The sequence below is a fragment of the Myotis yumanensis genome, unplaced genomic scaffold (genome assembly GCF_028538775.1).
Source record: "Myotis yumanensis isolate MYYU_CA2020_CCGP unplaced genomic scaffold, mMyoYum1.0.hap1 SCAF_13, whole genome shotgun sequence".
Classification (NCBI taxonomy): domain Eukaryota; kingdom Metazoa; phylum Chordata; class Mammalia; order Chiroptera; family Vespertilionidae; genus Myotis; species Myotis yumanensis.
Window position 1 is genome coordinate 10,384,267 of NW_027223764.1, and position 23,214 is coordinate 10,407,480.

Sequence of the window (23,214 nt, forward strand, 5' to 3'; positions counted from 1 at the left end):
TTTCATATCAATGTCAATGTCTGTCTGTCTTTCTCCCCCTCCCCCACATCCAAATCAATAAGCATGTCCTCGGCGAGGCTTTTTTTAAAAAAAGAACTGGCCACCAGCCCTGGCCGGAGTTACTCAATGGTTAGAGCGTTAGCCTGGGGACCCAAGGGTCGCAGGTTCGATTCTGGTCAAGGGCACGTACCTGGGTTGTAGATTCCCCGCCCCAGTTGGGGCAAGTTGAGGAGACAAACAATTGATGTGACTCTCTCACATCGATGTTCCCCTTCCCTCTCTCCAACTCTCTCTAAAATCAATGAAAAAAATATCCCCCAGTGAGAATTAACCAAAAAAAAGTGTCAAGATGGCAGCATGGGAAGAGAGCGGGCAGGTGGGGCTGAGAACACCGGGCTTGAGGGGTCCTTCAGGTGACGCCCTGAATGGCTGAGTGTCAGTCATCTTCATAGACTTCACATCTTCCATGGTAATGACATTTCCACTGAACAACAAGTCCGAACTATGCCAGCCATAGTGTACGTTCCAACAGTTGCTCTCCACGCCCACCCCCAACCCCGAAGAAGTTTAGTGAGAGGAACCCCCTTCCCGTGTTAACAACAAAATAAACAGATGCAGAATGAGGACGTTTGCCCCTTTCCTCTCCTTTCTTCTTGTCGGGCCTCTAAAGCTCTCTTCCCTTCTAAGTCACCAGAGAGATTCTGAGAAACACCTTCTTGCTCTTGAGCAGAAAGAATGAGAACACTGAGGCTCTCGCGAGGGCAGGGAGGGCCCACGCCTAACGCTCACCTTGCTAGCGCGCACGCAGCCGGCAAACTGGGAATTCCCTTTGTCAGGAAAAGATCAGACCGTGGCCCGCACGGTTCCAGGGGAGAATCAATAACCGTCAGAGGGGAAAAGGGAGAGAGAGCAGGCACTAATTCACTGCCCTTTCATCTCAACGGAAGAGCAAATTTCCTAGGCGACATGGCCTCCTCTTTCCTCCAGTTTTGTCCAGCTCACACCACAGGAAGCACAGTGTGGACACTTGCACGAATGTCTGCAACAGTCGTTACAAATGCACTCACCAATAGCCAGACATAAGGGGGAAACTGATCACCAACAGCCAGACATAAGGGGGAAACTGATCACCAATAGCCAGACATAAGGGGGAAACTGATCACCAATAGCCAGACATTAGGGGGAAACTGATCACCAATAGCCAGACATAAGGGGGAAACTGATCACCAATAGCCAGACATAAGGGGAGAACTGATCATTAATACCTGGGCATAAGGGGGACACTGGAGATGGAAGGTTTATAAATCATCACAGAGGTTAGTCCCTCTTATTGGCAGAGTTCATGCCTTCCCCTTAATTTAAGGAAATGAAGGATGTGGTTTATCTCCTGAGCATCCCAGGGGAAGGGTGAGCAGGTCTCCACACAGACACTGGGCCTCGGCACACACTCATTCTGGGGGACAGAAGGAACTGCTGTACTCCCTGAGATCTGAAAAATGACCAAGAAGCACAAGCCCCACCATCTCCAGCAACTGGGGACCGTGCCAGCCAGCACCCCAAACAAGTCAATGGAGTGTCTTCTGAAAGACGCCAGGGGGTTGAGAACTTAACTTACCCGAAGAGGGAGGAGGGTCAGACCCATGAATACTAGGGGGTGGGAAGGGGAATAACCAGATACATGAAGCTTGACAATGGGTTCCCACGCCTCCTGATTCTCTGAGGACACCAAGGACAGCTCACTGACCTGCACCCTGAGGACCTCGGGCCTCCCAGATAACCCACGTGAGCTCTCGCCGGGACAGGAACTGCCACCCGGCTCAGGGAGGCCAGGGCTCCCACGGCGGCTCCGAGCTCTCCTCGCGGCCATGCCGAGCCTTCCCAGCAGGGCCCTGGCCTTGGAGAGCCACCCTGCTCCCCCCACACGCTTCCCTAGGTATTGTGGGCACCCACGCCACGGTCACATGGCGGACCAATTTACGCTTCCGCATCTAGAAACACAGTCTTCTGGGAAAAACAGGCTCTTTTCGGTGTGGCCGGGGAGTTTTGCCACAGCTTGTAATTTTGGCTAAGGAAGTGATTTCCTGTCTGACAGGAAGCAGGAGCCAAAGCTGACTTTAGCTGCTGCAAACCTCTGGCTTCCAAGTTAAAAGGGAGAGAAAGACAGCACTTCCACTTATCAGGGAGTCAGAACCCCGAGTCTTCCAAGAGCAGGAACCTCTCCCCTGACCCCGGTTTATTAAAACAAGATTATCTAACAGACAACCCCAGTGCATTCTGTCCCGAAGAAGTAGGCTTGGGCCCTGCTTTTGTAACAACACAGCCCTTTTAAAGCTTCTAAAGACATAATTACCAGTGGAGTTTTGAACTTTGCCCAGATAAAGGCTGATACACCAGGCTCTGCTGTTTGTTTCTCTAATCAACTACATTCAAGTGTGAACAGACTTCTGGACCTACTTCTGCGTAGCCAGTTCTCTCTGAGTAGAGTAACTCGCCCCCCTTTTTTTTTTATCACAGGGGTGCATTTCTATGGGCCGTAGAATACGTTTTGATTTGGAAAATCCCACCGATGGTATTCCATCGAGGTGCTTTTAAGAGGAACAAACCCTAACAGGAGAGCTAAAACTTCAATTGTTACCTGAAATCACACTTCCTTTTCCCTAACCCCACTGCCATCCCACTGCGGGGAGAGAATCTACAGCACAGCTCGCTCTGGCCACTGCCAATGCGCCAGGCTAACGTTAACACTCAAATTTAAAAAGAAACACCCTGCTCTCCCTTCACACAAACACCCACCCACACCCCCAGAACTCTGCATCCAGGAAAGTGGAGTGGAAGGGCGGGTAATTAAGGAGACAACCACCTGCGCTTTTCCTGTCGCTCACTGACATGTTTAGTAGTTTCTAAATAAAAAAAATACGATTTTCTGGCTTTATTTTTCCTTCTCAAAGCCATTTCCCAGCCAGCCCTGGGCAGTAAACAGTTAATATTCCCCTCTCCCCTGCTGCCTTGAAAACCAAGGAAACAATTGAGACATTGTCCAGTGAACAAGACTCCCAGGGACTGACATTTTTGTTTATGTCCCAGTTCTCAGCCTGTCAATTTCCACTAGGCTGCCTGACCTGCACCAATACCGTCAGCCCTGAGCTGAAAGGGCTCCGCTTCATTTATTTTATTAAAGTTTCGGTGTCTGTTTTTGATTCAAACTCCAAACCTCCCCACCCCCTGCCTTTTCCCCAGAAAGTTGCCTCCTAACTGGGAGGCTGTGTTGCAATTCCTTCTTGGGACACCGTTGCCAAGAAAAGTAACAAAATATTTTCGAATACCAATGTTTTTGCGTGGTTTTGCCAAAGGGGGTGGGGATTGGGGTGGGGACCCTACACAAGTCACCCAGCCTTAAAAAAGCCTCCTGGGTTCATGGAGTCTTGAAAATAGTCTGCTGAAATGTGTCCATAGGAGTGGATGCCTACGGTGACCTAACATCCAAACTGCGGCGCTCAGAAAACATCGAAAAATCCACAGATATGTCCGCAAAACCCAAACTTCAGGTCCAAAAACAAAAAGGGAACATCAATATTTTCCTCCCAACCAAGGACGCTGCCCAGCTAATTGTAGGAATTACAGCCCCAAAGTTCTCTTCCTGGCCGCCCCCGCCCCCTCCACCGCCCCCGCCGCCAATGCCAGCCCTTTTTGAACGTGGGGGTTGCGTTAGCGACACTCTGGGCCCTGCTCCTGACACTTTCTCTCCATGGAAAGCATACAGAGCAGCGAGCCCCGTTTTCTGTTTGCAGAATGGGCACGAACCGAATCACACCCCATGAGCAGCCGCAGAGTCCAACAGCATATGGCATTGTGCAAGGATCTGCAATGGAATAAAGGAAGCAAAGTTCTCCTGCTGCGGCCCATCACATCCTGTCACTGAGCTAGGAGGTCTCTCTCTTTCCCACTGGCCCCAGCCCATCATCTCTCCACATAAGGCACAACACACACACACACACACACACACACACACACACACACACACACACTCCAGGACCCCCAAACCAGCAACTTTTACAAGGAACAAGATATTTGAGAACTGGAAAGCTACAGGGCTCTAACCTCCCTGAGACCCCCTGGATTGCTCAAATTGGATACACAGCCTCCTCTTCTCACCAGTAAGCAGATCAGTGAAAGGCTGGGCTGGGGCCGTCAGCTGTCCCAGAGGACCACAGAGGGAAGTCCATACGATTATCTGTATATAACCACATTTTCCAACTAACCAGCTATACCTTCCTTCCCCCTCTCCCTCTCCAAAAACAGCATTTGGCTATCTTCCCATTGCTGATTCTTTGTTTAGAATGGAGGGATCCCAGCCCCCTTTTCAGCACTGCTCCTTCTAGACCCTTTCAGAGCCTCTCCAGCTCCGGCCGTCAGACACTGAAATGAATGGTGATACCTTTATGGCATATTTGTATCTAACAGGCCATTCTCTCCCGTTTCCTAAAAGGAAGCCGTGCTGGGCAGTCACCAGTGATTACTGAGCACAGGTTGAAAGACAGAATCCCTAAGGGTCAAGGGTAACATTCACAGCCACCTCCTTCTTCCTCCTGTTAAGGCCCTAATGAACCAGGATAGGGCATATGCAAGGCATTAACTCCTTCCTGCCAGAAGCTTCCACTTGCCCCACATGGTGAGCATCACAGCTCTGGCACCTCCCACCGATCTTAGTGTGAACAGTGTCTGCTGGGAGCCCTCCCTGACAACCCATCTACAACAGCCCCGGGCCTCGGTCCTTCCCTGTCCCATTCTCCTGCTTCATCCGCTGCGTGTCTCCTATCTCCATCTGAAATGGCCTTGCTCGACTTAAGGCTGAAGAAGGGCACAGTGAGTAAGAGCTTAGCCACTGACCACACCGACACTGCCCAACGCTGGCTTTCCAGCTATGAAGAAGCTTCTTCCCTTCTCTCTGGGCGTCAGTTTCTTCATCTGCAAAGTGGGAACAAGGGTAATCCTAATACCTGGTCTCCAAATGGTTGTACAGATTGCAGTAACGTAGGCAGAATCTGGCCCTTAATTTACGTGGTCAAAATATCATTTATTTTTATCTTATTTTGAGTGTTTATTAATTTAATTATATATATATATTTCATATCATTTGTTTACTGGCTTGGGTCTCTATGTCTCCCTTCCCCTCCCCACCTCAACAGAACAGAAGCTCCGTGAAAGCATTAATATCTTCTTGCCCATTGGCATGTCCCTGGCCTGTCTCCTCACGGGTAATCACTAAATACTGATTGGCAGGATGGAAGGAAAATAAAAGGGAGGGCAGAGGGAACCAAGGCAGATACCTGGCTCTTCAGCTTGGGCAATCAATAACCGCTAATTATCACCACCTCCTCAGAGCAACTTTCGTCAACTGATACAAAGGGGCCAAGACAAATAAAAAGATCTTCATGGATTATGAGGTCTGCGGTCTACAGACATACTCAGCCCAGATCACATTTCAGTCCTGGCCTCCCGGTTTCCTCGCGCTTCCTGGAGGACGAAGAGTTGGGGAGATGTTTGGAAGGGCCCAGGCCCCACACAGGGCCAGGGACCACATCCCAGGAAACAGCCCTCAGTTACCCACCGGGGCGCCGTCCCCTGGTCTGCCCATTTCAAGTGACGATGCTTTCCCAAAGGGCAAATGAATCACGTCAGACCAAAAGCCATTTTAAAAGTACACTTTGTAAAAAACACGTGCACTACAGCACATTTCATTTATTAATTATGCTATGGACTAGGGATCAAAGTGGTAGAAATCTCAGTGTACTCGAAATAAATGGCCTTTGTGGTTACCTAAATCCTCGGGGTCCCCTGGAATGTAATTCCTTAGGCAAAAACAGCTTCCCAGTCCTCTTGCCCCCCACACATACCCCAATAATACAGAAGAGGGTGATGACTCAGCATCGGACCTGCATGAGGCAATTACTTGGGCTTTTCACATTTTAGTTATGTGAACACGGAATTATTTCTTTTGAACTGCCTCCTAGTGATGGGTTTTCAGTTTTTGTTATTGAATCTCAAGCCCCGCCCCTTTTCCTTCCTGCCTTCCACTCTTACCCCTCTTTCTTTCCAATTCATTTTAAATTGAAAATAACATACACAGATGTTGGGACTCAAACAAATTCCAAGTCAAAAAGACGATGCTGTATTTAAGCACGTGAGCTTTGTGGTCAGAGATCTGGATTTGAATCTTGGCTCTGGCACTCGCCTCTATGGTACATTAACTTCTTTAAGCGTTGGGTTTCTTGTCTTTAAAATGGGGTAAAATCGCCCACTTCAAGAGGGACTGTTGGGAAGACGGATGAGATTAAAATGCAGAAAGCTTCTCTCTGTCCCAGGGCCAGGTACCCAGCCCCTCATCAATACCTGGCCGAGTTATTCACTGCCCCTGCCTGCCTGTATTTTCCAGACATGGGGCCAGTACACAGTTTCTGCACCTCGCTCCAAGTGAGTTGTTCAAATCATACTTACATTCTAGTTTAAAGTTAATCCTCTGGCTTAGAGTCCTACCAAAGAAAAGTAATTTCCTTAGATGTGGCTTTTAGATAGCAGACGCCCAATCAAAATCACAGCTCCTGCACCAACTGCTGGCAGAATTTGGAGCCACGTAAAGTAGATACAAAAGGAACGCAGAGAGAAGACTGGCGGATTTGAGTGCATTGAGGTTTAGAACTTCATCATTTAAAAACCCATCTGAGCAAAGTTTTAAAACATCATAAACTGGGAGAAAGTATAACCAAGTCTCTAGATTATAGAAATACCCCCTATAAATCAATAAGAAAAAAAAACTGATTCTTTTAAATGAGCAGAGGATCAAACCAGGCAAGCCACAGAGGAGACAAAAAACAAACAACAAGGTTGTCAACCTTCGAAGGAAAAATACTAAAAATGCAAATTAACACATGTCACTACACACTCATCAGACTGGCAAAAATTCAAAGTCTGGCGAGAGTTTGGATAAAGAAAGTGGCAGTGCACTGGTGATGCACTTCCGAACAGGTCCAATCATTTTGAAGAGCTTGACCACGCCCTATGAATGATAGTTGAAAGCCAGCAATTTATATCCTACCAATTCCTCCAGACAATACAAACCCCAGAGAAAGTTATCCACATGCCTGTGCCTACGTACGCCTACCCACAGATGGTTATTGTAGCACTATTTGTCATCCTATGAAACTGTAAGCAACCTAAGTAACTATCAATACAGAAATGGGGAAACTGTGGTATAGCCATACAATGGAATAATACACAGCATTTAAAATGGGCAAACCAGATTTCAATGTACAACATGGGTAAAATTCAAGTGCAATGTTCAATGAGGTAAGCTATAGAGTATTATGAAATATAAACCCGCTTACTTAAAATTTAAAAACCACCAACATTAATTGTAATGCATTATAGATCCACTTACGTGTGGAAAAAAGTACAAAAACCTGGACTGGAGAGACACCATATTATAACAGTTCTCTCTGGAGGGAAAAAACCATGAACTAGGGAAAGGAACATAGTAAGTTTTGTTCTTTGAAACACAAGAGAGAAAATGAGTAATTGTTACATTAGGTGGCAGGTACCAGAGTGTGTGTTATATTATCCTTTGTAGCTGATGCTATGTTCAGTTTGAGAACTGCCAACCATCTTGGAAAACTCCAATACTTAAAAAACCCAAATTTGTACAAAACATAGAGCGACTATGCCTGGCACTAAAATACTCACAGAAACCTTCCATCCAATGTAACTCACAAAAAGATTTGGAACTTCCCCTCCAGTTCGTAGACAGGCCCAGGCTGTGTGAAGGGAGATACAATCGGAGATGGAGGGAAGGCTCATCTTGATCCAATCTCTTCTGTTGGTTCCCTTCTTTGGCTGTGAGTTCATACCTTGTCCTCCTAGAAACTCACAAAGCCTCACTTCCTCAAGAGGAACTAACAGCATCACAAAGGCGTGACAGGCCTCTGAGAGTTTCCTGGGGAAGCCTGGCCGGCACCAGCCTGGGTTTATGTCTGGGAAGTTGCCCCACCCTGGCTGTGTCCCTGGTTCCTGATGGAAGCAATAGAACACCTAGAGGTGAGAGTTTCAGTGCTGGAGTCACATCCCCTGCGTTCAAGTGCCAGCTTTGTCACTTACACCTGTGTGACCTTGGCCATACCATTCCTCTCCTTAGCCAGGCCTCAGTTTCCTCATCTGCAAAATGGGACAGTACCAAGAGCTAATTCATAAGGGTCTGTGAGGACTTAATCACGTAAATGACTAAGAACAGTAAATTAGTAAAACTAGTAAGTTAGTAGAGCAGTAAAGTTACTGAAACTAGTGAATGCTCAGTAAACCTCTGGTATTATGATTTTGAGTACATCTCTCCATTTCTCAATGCATCCATTTTTCTTAACAATCATAATGAGGGCTATATATCAAATCAAGAGAACTCCGGAGTTCCCTTTCAACATGCCAAGTCCAGGATTCAGTCTGAGATTAAAAGAAAAATCAGGACTAGGAGAGCTATCGCGAAAGAACAAGGCACTGGTCCAAATTTGTAATCCTGTTGGAAATGAGGCTCCAGGAGGGCGCATGACAGAAAGTTCCCCCAGCTCCTTCCCCTGGCTTCTGTTCTGACCTCTGGTATCACACCCCTGGGCCCAACAGGATACCAACAATCCCCACCCTTGGCTGCGTATCCAACTGATTCCCCGTTGCCAACTTTGAAAACCTTTGGAGGAAATTCACATCGGCATCCAGACACCGGAACACTTGGCCAAACCCAACGCTGCTGGCCTCTGTATGCGGCGCTGGCCACCCCTGCCACCCCAGCCCATTTCCCCACGCCAGTGGCCCGCCCTCCCTCTCCTTGACAAACACCCTCTCTGCCCACTCACTTACTCCACACAGATGTCCAAACACGCACTAGCTCACCGTTATGTCCTCTCAACGGGTTGTATTTTTCAAATCATGTTCTAAAACTTAACCACAAGGCTGTTGGCACGAGAGCTGTGCTTATGTCTCACATCAGGCCTGGACTCACAGTGCGGAAAATAAATCAGGACAAGAGTCATCACAGGTATGTACCTAAAACAGACCGGATAAATCAGGAGTTGATTTGTTTTTTAAAAAGGGGGGGAAGACCTAAGCATTCCAAATTAAATGTGTAGAGGGTATTAAAATAATCACCCTCTTTGGACACATCTTACTTTTTTATCATGCACCTTGGAACGGTAGAGTGGAAGGAAATGAGAAGACCATTCCCGAAGTCTTATTTTTTAGTAACCGTCAGAAACACGACTGTGTACACTGCAGACATTCACAGGTGTGAAGCACAAAAAGTAGGTTGAATCTGCACGTCACGCCGGGTCCCTGTCACGTCCTGTAGGACCTATGGATTGTGGACTGCAAGGAGACATCCCATCCGTGGGAAGAACTAAGTGGAATAAATCAAGACAGCTAAGCCACAGCCCAGATCCTACGCCTGGCTTCATTTTCTGGGGCACATTCTCATTCCTGTTTCTGATGACAAATGTTCCTTTCCTACCACTTCATTTGGAACGTGTTTTTAAGTGGCATGTCAGTAAGAATTTCTTCACTGTGCCATCTGACTGGACATCTGACTGGGCGATGACAGATCCAGTAGGGAGTCTCGACTTGGGGACACTTTCCCAAAAAGTTGATTGCCTAAAGCACAAACGACTGGTGTGATGTGTCTTAAAATTTATGACAAGGGTCTTAACCTAGACAGGAATCGAGAGGGCCTGTAGGGGGAGCTCTCACATCCTATGTCATTGCAAGAGGCCTACGGGAAGGACTCTCTGGTCACTGCAGAGCTCTATGGTTGTAACAATCCTCCCCTTACCTTCCTCTTCCCCTCTGCAAGCTTCTTCCTCTGCCTTTGCCACATGGATGCCAAGGCTGCAATCCTTTCTTTTTCTGGAATAAATCCTTTTTGGTGAGAGCATACCTCCTTGGCCTTCCTCCATCCTCCTTCCTGTTTGGCCGATATTAATCCATCAATGTATGCATTCTTTCCCTTGGGCGCTAATCTCTCTTAACACAATGCTCCAGGCAGATCTCCCCAACCTACATTCTGGGTGCAAACACTGCACTCTGTTCCAAGACCCTGGAACAGTAGTTGTTGTTTGGAGTTGCAGGCTCTTTCCATGGTAAAGGAAAATGGAAAGTAATTTCAAATAGTAAAGTTGTAATAATCAATAAATCAGACAGAAATAAACACCCATATGCTCACTTTGCCACCAACTGTCCGTGATAAGAAAGCAACACTCCCACAATGTGTTAACAAGGAGGGATCACTGGGGTTGCAATGGCACCTCCTTTTTATGTAGGTTATCATCACATTTTTCCAGAAAAAGGACAGGACTTCATACCATCAATTAACCCGTTGTTTCTGAATAGCCATAAGGCACAGTAAGAAGAGAGCTTTAGGGCAAAGATGGGGATGTTAAGTAGCAACCAGAAGAGAAAACTCAACGAAATGAAAAATATGAAAACAGGAATTTCATGAAAATACCTAAAGTTCATTTTCAAAATTCCCTGTGACCACAGGAGGAAACCATGGAAACTGCTTGTTTTTCCACACAAACCTCTCTCTAAAAGTTGTTGGTAGGAGAAGAGTGGGCACAGTGTGTCCCCCTCTGAAAGCAACTCTCAGATCGGCACAAATCAACCCATTTGTATAGAAGGGCAAGTGTGTTCTGCTCACGTGGGTCCCTAGTGACATCGTAGAAGAAGAATCAGTTCACAGTCCAACATTTTTAAGTCAGAAGAACAACTTTTTGATTAAGACATAGAAAACAGTTATTGGTTAAAGTGACAGAAAACCACCTCCAACTATCGGGCTTCCTAATTGGACGGTCCAGGAATGCGAGGCTGGCTACACAGAATTAAATGGTGTCATCCAGACACTCCTCCCACACACGCCTTCATCTGCAAATGTGCGCCCTCCATGCCACGGGACACGCACCTGCATGCTTGTATGTGTGTCAGAGTAGCTGCAAGATTTAGATCTTCTCTTCCTGGTGAAGATGGGTAAGTATCTTTGCGTAAGTCACATGCCTGCCCCTTGCCCAATCACATGCCTCCCAGGACCAGGAGAATAGGGCAAAGGTAGTTCCCCATAGTTAGGCGGGGGGAAGAATGCTATGAGCAGGGGGAAATGATGTCGAGATAAATGTCTTCTTTGGCGCTCTACTCTTTTGAACATTTGGTGTCTTGTATGTACTGGGAGGTCAGCGTGTAGGTGTTATTCTCAATACCTGAAAACAAGCTGGTAATTTAAGAGGAAAGCATGAGAAAGATACCAATAAGTGCTTTGTGGGAGGGGGATGGGAAGGGGCTTGAGGAAAAAATAAAGGGAAAATGCTTGGCTAGATTCTAAAAATGGAAATGGTTTCTATCAGTCAAACTTACTAACTCGATCTCTGACAATGTCTTGCCTTGGCCGTGGCAATTATGGGTTCCAGACATTCCTTCATTTATAGGCTTTGGCGGAAGGGGGCTGCTACCTCTTTCCAAAAAGATGTTTTTTCCCTGAGTTTCAACTGAATCATCCCGAAGGTTAGCCCAGGGAGCCCTTCTGCCCAGCCCTGCTCCCCTTCTGTTACTGAGACACTTTTATTAGATTTTATGTTCTACCTCCACCCATCAAGGTTGGCTTCTTCCTTGAGTCTGAAAGGGTTGGGAAACAAACACTTCTCTTAGAATCTGACGTGTGTCCCTGAGTCAGGCCTAAATTCAGGAGCATTAGAAGGAAAAGACTGAGAGGTGGGGGTCCAAAGACGGGTCTTGATAACGGGACCCTCTGCACCTGACATGGCCTCTGGGAGTCATGGGATGGTTTAGTCCTAAGCTTTGTAGGATGGGCTTTCCTTCCCTCCTTCTTCAGCATTTTTTTAAAAAATATTTTATTTTATTGATTTTAGAGAGAAAAGAGAAAGGGATAGAGAAATAGAAACATCGATAGGCTGCCTCCTACACACCCCCTACTGGGGACTGAGCGCACAACCCAGGCATGTGCCCTAACTAGAATCAAACTGGTGACTTCTTGGTTCATGGGTCGACGCTCAACCACGGAGCACATGGGCCCCGCCTTCTTCAGCCTTTTTAAACCCTTGCTAGTTTCTTTACCCTTGCTAGTTTCTTTACCCCAGCACCTGAGCAACATAGACAGTGTCCCAGGGAGTGAGACAGGCAGCTCGTGCCCTGGGAGCAGGACGAACAAGAGGCCTTTGGTCCACTGCACTTGGACACATGGTGACCCAACGCATTCAAGGCTATTCCATAGCCTGAGTGATGCACTTCATCACTGCCCGGACCTACCCGCGATGCAGGCTCTGGCTGGAAAACAGATTGCATCACACTGCTCAGAGTTCTTCACGAGCTTCTCATTGCAGACAAGCCACAGCTGGACAGACAGCACGCTTTCGGGGACGGGCGGGGCTCAGATTCATCTGGGTCCCACTGGGGGTGTGACCAAGACATCTGCCACACGCTGCTGCACTAGCAAAGGACTGATGGACCAGGGCTCACTCAGCTGACGTGTTCTCCTGTTGCGCCCTGACCCTCCCTCCTCCAGCCAACACAATGGATCTTCAAATCTCAAAGTCACATCTTTCAATGAGGTGACAGGGCCAAGTGCTCTCTGGGTCTCTTTCAAAAGACAAAATCTAGCCCTAGCTGGTTGTGTTCAGTGGTTAAAGAGTCAGCACCTGGACTGAAGGGTCCCGGGTTCAAATACGGTCAAGGGCACGTACCTCGGTTGCAGGCTCAATCCCTAGCCCTGGTCAGTGCCTGTGTGGGAGGCAACCAATCAAGGTGACTCTCACGTTGATGTTTCTCTCTGTGTGTCTCTCCCTCCCTTCCACTCTCTCTAAAAATCAATGGAAAAATATCCTCGGGGGACGATTAACAACAACAAAAAAAGACAAAACCAATCCTGCAGAGTTTCAGTAGAGGAATGTGATATGATCTGGCTAAGGATTTAAAAGGCCATGTCAAGTGTGGGAATAAACTTAGGGACCAAGGATGGAAGATGGGAAGTTACAAGGGTGGGAGGTGTGGAGACCTGTGGAGACACTCCGGCAACATCCAAGTGAGAGGTGAGAGTAGACTGGACTCCAGAGGTAATCATGGAGCGGGTGGAAAGTGGTCAGATTCCACAAACACTGGGAAGGCAGAACTAATAGGACACGTGAGGCTGATGGACTGCATGTGGGGGTGAGAGAAAGAGGAGTAAAGATGATGCAAGGTTTGGGGCCTGTGCCACAGTGAACGGCGTTCACCTTTCTGTCAGGTTCAGCTCTGGGGTAACAGGTTTGGTGGTGAGGAAGGGGTGGAAATAGCAATTTTGAACCTGGACATGTTATATCTATTTGGTTTCCACACAAAGTGGAATCTGACTCTGCAGGAAAAGCATGGGGCTGGAGCACAGACCTGAATAATGGCCTGAAGATGCATTCCTACACGTGGGATCCCGGGCAAGCAGCTAACTCACTGTATTTTCACATCGTAATATGCAAGATGACCTAACAACGAACTTTCCTAGCCAGATCCTCTAGGCTCCCTCCCTTCAGATCCCAGCGTATTCCCAGGGACAATTCTGAAATTCAGGCGTCGCCACCGTATTAATTTACTCAAAGGAGTGAAAATCTGAACCACAAGACGTGAACAAACCAATCACCAAAACACTTCCTGAAATATACCCACTTCCCATAATAAATAATCCAGGGCTGATTTCCCAACTGGCCAGTCTCTTAAAAAGCTCAGTCACCCCATCCCAGGATCCCCAAGAAACGGTCAGTTTAAAAGAAGATTGTAAAGCAATAGACATCCTACGAGCCTGACCCTCTGGTATAAGACATCAGATAAATGCTGGCGAACCACGTTCCACGTCAACGCCACTGTGGCGATTAGAGGCGCTCCTCTCCGAGATGGAATGCATGAGGGTGGGTTATCAAGTTACTGGCAAGCCTTGCACAGTGTCATAACCCGAAATTATGTTTCCCCAAAGCATGCTACCACCTCACGGGGAAAGCAGAGCTGTGGGCCAGCCCTGTGCTCACCGGGACGATTCTGAGCAAGCGAAGGTAACAATGAAGCACACTCGTGCCAGACTAATCAACTCCAGTCCCTCACCAGAAACTGGTTTTCTGCTTAATTAGCAAAGCACCACAATAGGTAGGGAGAAAGCCACATGCGAAGACATAAACCATGGGGCCCCTTGGCTTGGAGAAATGGACAGTCTGGTTGGAGAGACAAGCCCCATACGCAGAGTTAATCAGCAAGACAGAAACGACAGCAGGACAGGATGGCTGCCAAAGGCACACTTCTGTTTTATTTACTGGAAAAATAAACACGGGCAAAACCATGAGTTGAGCTCTAAGTCGATCCATGTTAATTTAAAACAGGCTCCCATGCTTGGTAAACAGAGCAGGTGCTGAAACTAAAACAATTTTCCGAAGTTTGTTCCAATCTTGTCCCTGGGAGGCTGGAGAAGAGCTCCTCGCTCGCTCGCTCTAGGACGCCTCCTTATAAAGGTGCCGTCACCCAGAGGAATCAAGAACTTGCCCTGCCCTGGCTGGTTTGGCTCAGTGGATAGAGCATCGGCCTGTGGACTGAAGGGTCCCGGGTTCGATTCCGGTCAAGGGCACATGCAGGGGTTATGGGCTCGATTCCCAGTAGGGGGTGTGCAGAAGGCAGCTGATCACTGATCTCATCATTGATGTTTCTATCTCTCTCTCCCTCTCCCTTACTCTCTGAAATCAATAAAAATATATTTAAAATGTCTCAAAAAGAAAGGTCTTGCCCTAAAGAAACCAACTGTCTGCATGACCCAGTGCTTCCCCAACCCGATTTTAGGGTTTTTTCCAGTAACCCACCAACATTAGGTGAGACAACTGTCAGGAAACGTTGGCCCAGAGTGCCAGACTTTTTCCCAAGCACAAGACACAGTGCTGAGAAATAGTCAAGACCGACTGGAGGCTGCCCGCCTGCCCACACTTTCTGTGGGTTGATCTTAAACACAGCGACAATTGGCATGTTTGAAAACTAGGTAGGTTTTCCCCCAAAAATATGACATCACCGAGTCATATTCCTGAGCAAGGTCACACGCAGCACCAAAGAAATAACATCTGCGCAATAACAGGCCATTAAAGGAAGGGATATTAAAACTAAAGACACCCTACAATTAGTTGAGGTTATAAAAGTATTCACCAAGAATTCTACAGCCGCCCTCCTCTGTGTTGCATGTATTGAGGAGAATTACTCTGTGAGGCGTCTAAAAAGAATACATGTAATTCTGAAAAAAAATCACAAGAACATCAGCTGACTTTAAAACCTACTAATCATTTACGAGCAATCCTTTGGGTTGTGTGTTTTGAAGGTGAACGGCCTGGGGACATTGTCAGTGGTTCTCAACCTTCCTAATGCCGCGACCCTTTAATGCAGTTCCTCATGTTGTGGTGACCCCCAATTTCATTGTTACAAATTGAACATAATTAAAGCATAGTGACTAATCACAAAAACAATATGTAATTATATATGTGTTTTCCGATGGTCTTAGGTGACCCCTGTGAAAGGGTCGTTCGACCCCCAAAGGGGTCGCGACCCACAGGTTGAGAACCGCTGCTTTAGATGGTGGGATGCTCGGGTCTCCTCTCTGCAGCGCGGTGGAGTTTAACTTCCCAGACACACGAAAGTCACTCCCATCGTGGTAAGTCTAACTCTCACACACTCGGGACAGTTACAGAAATGGAGACCTTGCGGGATGATCCTTTGTGGCTCTACATCAGGACACTTGTGTAAGTGTTGTCCTCTTGCTTTCCTTCCTAGGAATCTATTCTAAGAAAATACTTAAAGGGGAGGGGGCCACAGAGAGGTTCATCACAGGATTCGTTAGAATGGCAGAAACAAAAGGAGAACTCTAAACGCCCAACAACAGGGCATGGAGTAAGCAAACCGGGGAGTAATACTATGGCTGTTATGTGGTCAAAAACCCTTAAGGATTTTAACGACATGGGAGAGGTGCTTATTCACGGCATCACTTTTCATTCTAAATAAATACAGGGCTGGGAATACTGAGCGCGACGATGAGCTCAAAGATGTTAAAAACAAATATAAATATTAGTACACGAGAGGGACAAGTCTAAAGAAAATATACCCAACATACCAAGTGATTTCTGATTGGCAAAATTATGGCCCAGTTCCCAAACTGCCCACAACGAACATACATGTTACGCATGAGGAAAGCTACATTTTAAAAGGAATTTCACTTAAGTTAGAGGTAGGATTTGCAATCGGAAATGAGCAATTCGAACCCTTCAACTGTTTCAGATCAGTCGCTGAAGATACGCACCACAATTGGGGATGACTGTGAAGCGGCGACTCACCAATGAGGGAGGGAGTCTCGCCTTCAAAATTCAAGATGGGTACGTGGGAGGCATGAGCGGAACGGAGAGTACAACAGATCAAGGGGTGCGTGTTTCAAAGAGAGGGTTCTCATCGCAGTAGAAAGGCAGGACCTCCCTAGAGCCCATATTACACCAAAGGACACGGAAGACATGAGCATGTATCTCTCTATTCAGGAACAGTCTGCGTGGACCACCCACGACTTCTGAGCAGGGGCTTAAACAGCAGGAGGGACGGCGGTGGGTGACTGACTTGTGATCTCACGGTTGCGAAACTCCTTGTGATTCTCATCTGAAGCGACAGAACCGCGTTTACACAGTCTTTCTTGGTAGCGTGTCCTCCATCGCCATGGTGGTCGGACGCCACACCACGGACCCAAACCTCAAGAACGTCAGGATTCCTCACCGTACTTTCTGGAAGCAGAGAAGGACACTCGGGCTTTTAACGATAGACTCTTACATCTTGGGGTTCACTGCCCTCTCTCCCTTCAGAGCACCCTTGATCCTAACCCCTACTTCCCCCTGAAAAGGGACCACCTGGTCGCCGGCTTCTGAGTGTTCGAGACGCACAGGTCTCCTTATAAAAATAACAGCTGTGTGGTGCTCGCCGGCTTGTTTATACCCTCAGAGAAAGTACTCACCACCCTTACCATGGTTCTGTCTGTGAAATGGGAAAGTTCTGACTCAGCCGCTGCTGGGAAATGCGTGCCAAGTATTCTAGAAAGTCTGGTTGAGTCATCGCTAAATGGGGGGAGGAGGGGGACAAACCAGGGGAAAGTGTACACGCAGAGAAGAGAGTGAAGAGAGCGCACAGGGAAAAGCGTTTAGGAAATGGGCGCAGGTCCCCACGGCCACATCCCCCACATTCACCTGTCCCTCCCTTCCCACAGTATGTCCTGAATCCTCTGCAGTAGCCACACCAGAGACCAAATCCCCGAGCAACCCCGTGCCTCCCTCTCCAGCGAGGCCAGCAGGTGTCTGAGCTCTGCCACCCTGGCCAACCGGGGCGGGGGCGCCCCCCCACAGCCCTCAGCATGCCACGCAGGGGCCCGTTTACTTGTGTCTTTGGGGCTGGGGGGCCTGGGGGGCAGGGGGTTAAGAGCTGGCATGCCCTGGGCCAGGCTGCCTTCTGTCACATCCTGTCTCCCACAACTGGACAAATACTTCACCTCCCGGTGGGGATAATGAGCACCTATAAAGCACCGAGAACCAAGCCTGGCACACAGGACGTGCTACAGGCTTATTTGCTATTGTGGTTATCATCATCCATCACTGACTCCACCTATTGCCCTGTTGCTTCGGGGGCTCATGAAACCCAGTATCTCAGTCTCTCAAAAAGACAGCTCTTAAACGGGATACACATTTTTCCAAAGAAGGTACATGAAATGTACCAACAGGTCGATGGAATGGTACTCAACATCACTAATCATCGGGGGAATGCAAATCAAAACCACAATGAATTAATACCTCCCACCTGTTAGAAGGGCTATCGTCAAAATACAAGAGATAACGTGCCAACAGGATGTGGAAAAAAGGGAATACTTTGCACTACTGAGGGGAGTGTAAATTGGTGCAGCCACTATGGACAACAATATGGAGGTTCTTCAAAAACTTAAAAATAGAACTACCATACGATCCAGCAAACCTACGTCTGGGTACATAGCCAAAGGAAATGAAAGCAGGATCTCAAAGAGTTAGCTGAACTGCCATGTAACTGCAGCATTGTCCACAACTGCCAAGACATGGAAACAGCCTAAGTGTCCGTCAACAGATAAACAGATGAAGAAAATGCGGTGTGTGTTTATATGTACACAACAGACTATAATTCATATTCAACCATGAGAAAGAAATCCTGCCATGTTACATGAATGGACCTTAAAGGCATTGTGCTAAGTGAAATAAGTCAGGCAGAGAAAGACAAATAGTGATATTCCTTATATGTAGAATCTGAAAGAGCTGAACTCACAGAAGTATGGAGTAGACTGCTGGTTACCAGGGGCTGGAGTTGGGGAAAATAGGGAGATGGTGATCAGAGGGTACAAATTTCCAGTTAAAACATGAGTTAAGTTCTGGAGATCTAATGTATAGCATGGTGGCTATAATGATAAACTTGAAAGGTGCTAAGAAAGCAGATCTTAAATGTTCTCACCACCAAGAAAAATAATAATGATGTAGCATGACGGGGGCTTTAGCTGACACTATGATGCAATCATTTTACAATACCTACGTGTATCAAGTCAACACACTACATACCTTACACTTATACGATGTTATATGTCGATTACATATCAATAAAGCTGGAATAAGAAGTTTTTTAAAAACCTCTCCCACTGCGAACCTGCTCCCCTCCAATACTCCCCATTCAGTAGCATTCTCCAGCCACCTCTGACTCTTCTTTCTCCCTCAACACCAATATCTAAGCCATCAGCAAGTTCTGTGGATGTCCCCTCCAGATCTGCCTGCTTTCACCATCCCTGCTGCCATCAGCTTCACACAAGCCAAACCCCCCAACGATCCCCCACAATGGTGGGTTAAACACCCAGACCTCACCAGAGCCCCCCCAGGGGGCCTCCCTGCGCTCTCAAGACCGGCCACTATAGCTGGCTTCCTGCTTCTCTCACAGCCAAGTTTTGTTCTGTGTGGTTTTTTTTTCCTCCTGAGGCCTTGGTCCATGTATTTTCCTTCTGCCTGGAATGTTCTGCCACTTTCCACGCCTTCTCTCAGACCTTCGCCTGGCCAACTCCACGGAAGCCTTCAAATGTCATTTTAAATGCCATTTCCCCAGAGGGCCTTCCCCAGCCTGTACTCCTCACCAATTGCTCGGTCTGAGTCCCATCTCCCTGGCCAGACCCGCTCGCACCCGGGACTCCTCAGGGCACCTGGAACAATGACTCCCACCTGGCAGGTAGGGGTTACTAGGGTCTTGCTGGGCCTCGGCTCACAACAGGGCTTCCTGGCACACCCCCTGCCACCAGCATCCGGCAGAAGAGCAGCCCTCGACACACCCGCATGTACTGTATAGCGAAGAGGATGCTCTCAGGGTCGCTTTTTGTTGTTAACTAGGAGTAAGCCTCCCCACGCCCTGAACTCTTCAGAAACCAACAGCAGAAGGCCCGCCATGCCCCCCGAGCTGACTTGAAAATGCTCCCCCGCGCAGACAGCAGGGGCTCGTCTGAAGTTCTGACCATCACGCCATATCCCATCAGAGTTTTCCGCTCGCTTTCAGCGTTTACGCAAGAACAACAACAAAAAGTTCATGGCACAGTCTGGAGGGCTTTGCTCCTCTGGGCTCAGACGGCTTTCTCACCCCACACCTCGGTGCTCATCACCCCGCAAAACACCCGAGACCAAGAGCCAGCCGCTGAGAAATGCACCCTAAGGTAGACTCCACCTCCGCTTCAAAAGGAAACCCCCAAGACAACGTGGTGGGAACTTCTGAAGCCTTTCGCCGTTTTGTAAGATACACGCTGTACCAAAACACCACCATTTGGGGTACAGAATCTTTTTCTGCCGGGTACAAAGGAAGTGAAATGAAAGCCTTGGTACAAAGACACCGGGGGTGGCGTCCAGGGAGCAGCCTCGAACCCCTCTGTTTACCGGCCCTGGAGGCAGCCTGGCCAAGACGCGGGCTCAACCGCTTACACAAACCAGCTGCCTGGCACTCATTGTGGACAAAACAATTTTAAATATAAATTGAAAAACACCACAGGGAAGGAAACATGAGCTACTTCTGTGAATGAGAAAATAGGATGGGAGGCTGGGAGGGGAGGAGAACCCGGCCCTTATGGATGGTGTCTTGGAGACTTTTAGGAAATAGATGAATGGGGCGGGGGATGAAAGGGAAAATGGAGAAGAGAGAGATGGGTTTGTGTGTAAATTCCTATTTTTTGGCTAGCCCCCCCTCCCCCCCGCCGCCCACCTCCAAATTCAAAACATCATCCTTGAAGGATAAATTATAACAAACAAGATGGTGTAGCCATTACAGGAACTAAAGTTCGTAGGGCTTGCTTCTAAATTTAAATACTATTTAATCAATTGAACTCCACTTGCTGAGAATGTTTATTCTATACATCAATATTTTGTAATGTGGCAATCCACATACCACATGAAAAAAAATCCAGTCCGACTAAAATATTCAGACAAAATGCTTTTGGCTCCCATGTGAGAATTCTGCCCCAAATATGGACCGGGGAAAAGTAACTTTCTTAGCAGACTGCGACAGTGATAGTCTCCAGTGATTACTAACAAACACTGAACACTTCTCTACTTTCAAAAGAAAACATTAGAAATCATTATGAAACTGCTTGGCCCAGAAATCACAATAACTTCCAATTTCACAGAAATTAGAAAGCAATCCTTGGACGACTATTTTGAAACACGTCTTATGAAACGCTGTGATGTGACAACATTTCCTTTAAAAAATTGAAAAATAAAATGTGAGGAAGAGCCCAGTGTCTGGGTGAAAACTGGCCACTCATCAGTGCATCTCCACATGGACCACAGTCTCTGGCCAGCGTTGAACCAAATGACACATCATCAGCCATAATGCAGAGGGACCCCTTTATCCACACAGGCATCCTGTACCTGCCAGGCCAGTTCCAGTCGGCACATCACTCTATGTCCAATGAAAATGCAATGAGAAATGTAGTCCCAAGGTGTATGACTCCTCAGTCCCCAAAACTGTATGTGGTCAACAATCTCCAGCCTTGTTCCACCTACTTTCCATCTCCCTCTACTAATACCCCCTCCCCCCACTCCCACCCCCAGTGCCCAACACCCCTCCTCCTTTCCCCTTAGTGTCAGGTGAAGATTGCAGAAATGCACAATTACAGGGCTGACTCATATAACCAAAGACACCAGTCAGCTGCCACAAGCATTAAGTATTTCACAAGTTCGGTTTCCTATTGTCCAAGCTATGGCTTTTCTCCTCTCTCCAGCTCCCAGAGCCCGCCCCTCCACCACCCACCCAAACCCCCCACACCAGGGCCCTTCCCCAGGGCAGGTCGCCAGGAATGGAGCAGAAAGCACAACAGCTACTGTTACAGCTGCCACCTGGGGCCCCTTTGGACAAGGGTCTCCATCTCAAGGGTGGTGTTCTCCCAAGTGGTTGCCATGGTAAACATGCCTTCGACTAAACAGCAGAGGGAAAAAACAAAAACCCTAACTCCTCTGGCTGCATTCCTCACCAAAACCCATAGGGACTCCAGAAAAAAATAAGGTTTAACCACTGCTCAGTGTAGTTCATTCTGCAAATGAAAATATAAGGTGCTCAAGGCCGACTGGTGGCATCTGTTCTTATGGGGTTGAGGAGGCAGGTGTTAGAGAGGAGGACAGTCACCTACCCCTCTCCCAATGGCCAAAACCCCACTCCTGCTCACCAGCGTGGCCCGTGGACCTCCCGGACATACCTATGAGGTGCAGTGTCCACTCTGAACCACTTCTAAGAATTACAGCTTCTCTCCACATTCAAAGAGAGAAGAGTCCTCCAAGGGATTTTAAAGATAATATCCTATTTCTGTACATAAAAAAAAAAAAAATGTGGGCAAGTCCCGCACCAAGCATTTCCAAAAGCAGAGAAATAAATAGCAAAGCCTAGGCCCACACTGGGAAATTCGGGGTGGCAGGAAACATGGAATGGGTGGGCTTTCTCATATCCCCTCGAGGACTCAGACAATCACACTTCTGTAAAATCTTGGGGCGTTGTTACCACACGGTTTGACATGGCACCCCCGTTTCCTAGGAGAAAGCTGCGTTGGAACCCTGAGCCAACAACTTCTTTACACCAATGACACCGTCCCTGATGATGACCCGATGGAGAGGGAGCAAAACAGAACCAGCCATGGGAAGTTAACATCTCTCCCTTAGGAGGGGACGTTCCACAAGGCCCCGGGAAGGGAGCCGAGAGCGGGTCCAGTCCTCGCTCTGGCCACTAGCACAGCGTGTGACATTGGGCAAGTCACTTAAGGCATCTCTGGACCTGTTTCCTTTTCTGAGAGCAGGTTGGGCCTACCTGAGTGCTAAGGTCACTTCCAGCCCTGAAATCTTGGCATCGTAAGAGCATGTGTAATTAGGAGCATCCATTTTATTGTGGGGTTAGAGGAAGGAGGAAGTTCCTGGAGAATGTCAATCTTTTCTACATGCCTTATTGATAACAAAAATTCCCAAGACATTTTCACAATGACCCAAGATGTGGCTTTATGGAAATAAATTATTTTCTGATAGATATACACATACATCCACATATATATTTGATATTCCTATAACAGAGGCAAATTCGTTAAATAATATATTCTCAATTACAGCAAGCTACAAAATAAGGAGGCAGTTGACCTGAATTTTGACACAATGCATCCGAGATCTTTCTACTTAAGAAAATCATTTTGCCATTTTTAGAAATTACAAGTAACACGGAGGCAAAATATATTAATGGGTAACATTTTGTGATACTTAAATAAAAAATAAATGAATTATTCCGTGCTTTGCATAATTCTACCTGTCATGAAATTGTTATGTGTCTTCCATTCATTATTTCAAAAGTATAAAGTCCAGCTCATGACATAAATCTAAAAGAGAGGATATCCTAATATGGCTGAGCTATCTTCTCAAGAGGTTAATTTATAAATTCCACTTTCCGAGCCTACAAAATCCTTAGAAAGTGCATTAAAAATATATGTAGACACACACGGTATGGTGTAGTCTCTTAGTACTACAAACAAATGGCTCCTGTATTAATTAAACCCTGTGCTTTCAAAGCCATGGATGTACAGATTAAATTTAATTTAAGCCTTTC

At 47.3% G+C, this 23,214-nt stretch overlaps 1 protein-coding gene across 30 annotated transcripts in view; it reads right to left on the reverse strand.

Moving 5' to 3' along the window:
• Window positions 1-23,214, reverse strand: part of TCF7L2 (transcription factor 7 like 2) — a 197,494-nt gene that overhangs the window by 96,537 nt on the left and 77,743 nt on the right. The gene's annotated exons all lie outside the window — the stretch shown is intronic.